The sequence below is a fragment of the Corvus brachyrhynchos genome, unplaced genomic scaffold (genome assembly GCF_000691975.1).
Source record: "Corvus brachyrhynchos isolate BGI_N302 unplaced genomic scaffold, ASM69197v1 scaffold2475, whole genome shotgun sequence".
Lineage (NCBI taxonomy): Eukaryota > Metazoa > Chordata > Aves > Passeriformes > Corvidae > Corvus > Corvus brachyrhynchos.
The window spans coordinates 26,947-28,100 of NW_008238215.1; the positions used below are offsets into that span (position 1 = coordinate 26,947).

Sequence of the window (1,154 nt, forward strand, 5' to 3'; positions counted from 1 at the left end):
ACAGCTGCTGTGCGCGCCCTGTGCCAGGGCCTCACCACCCTCACACGAAAGGTACCCCAAAAACATCCCGAAAGTGACCCCAAATCGATCTGGGAGGGGGGAACAAAGGAACCCCAAAATCGACCCCAAAATCACCCCAAAACCACCCCAAAACTGACCCCAAAATCGATCTGGGGAGGGGGGCAAAAAAGGAACCCCAAAATCGACCCCAAAAGTGACCCCAAATCGATCTGCGGGGGGAGAACAAAGGAACCCCAAAATCGACCCCAAAACTGACCCCAAATCGATCGGGGAAGGGGCAAAAAAGGAACCCCAAAACCGACCCCAAACCCACCCCAAAATCGACCCCAAAAGTGACCCCAAATCGATCTGGGGGAGGGGGCAACAAAGGAACCGAAAATCACCCCAAAACCACCCCAAAATCGATCTGGGGAGGGGGGGGAACAAAAGAACCCCAAAACCACCCCAAAACCGACCCCAAAACTGACCCTAAATCGATCTGGAGGGGCACCAAAACCACCCCAAACCTGACCCCAAAATCGACCCCAAATCGATCTGGGCGAGGGTAACAAAGGAACCCCAAAATCGACCCCAAAACCACCCCAAAATCGACCCCAAAACTGACCCCAAATCGATCGGGGAAGGGGCAAAAAAGGAACCCCAAAACCGACCCCAAACCCACCCCAAAATCGACCCCAAAAGTGACCCCAAATCGATCTGGGGGAGGGGGCAACAAAGGAACCGAAAATCACCCCAAAACCACCCCAAAATCGATCTGGGGAGGGGGGGGAACAAAAGAACCCCAAAACCACCCCAAAACCGACCCCAAAACTGACCCTAAATCGATCTGGAGGGGCACCAAAACCACCCCAAACCTGACCCCAAAATCGACCCCAAATCGATCTGGGCGAGGGTAACAAAGGAACCCCAAAATCGACCCCAAAACCACCCCAAAATCGACCCCAAAACTGACCCCAAATTGATCTGGGGAGGGGGTAACAAAGGAACCCCAAAACCACCCCAAAACCACCCCAAAATCGACCCCAAAATCAACCCCAAAATCGATCTGGGGAGGGGGGGGTAACAAAAGAACCCCAAAACCACCCCAAAACCACCCCAAAATCGACCCCAAATCGATCTGGGGAGGGCGAAAA

At 53.8% G+C, this 1,154-nt stretch overlaps 1 protein-coding gene across 1 annotated transcript in view; it reads right to left on the reverse strand.

The window, feature by feature from the left end:
* The window catches only part of LOC103615205 (synaptotagmin-3), a 15,734-nt gene that overhangs the window by 13,246 nt on the left and 1,334 nt on the right, over positions 1-1,154 (reverse strand).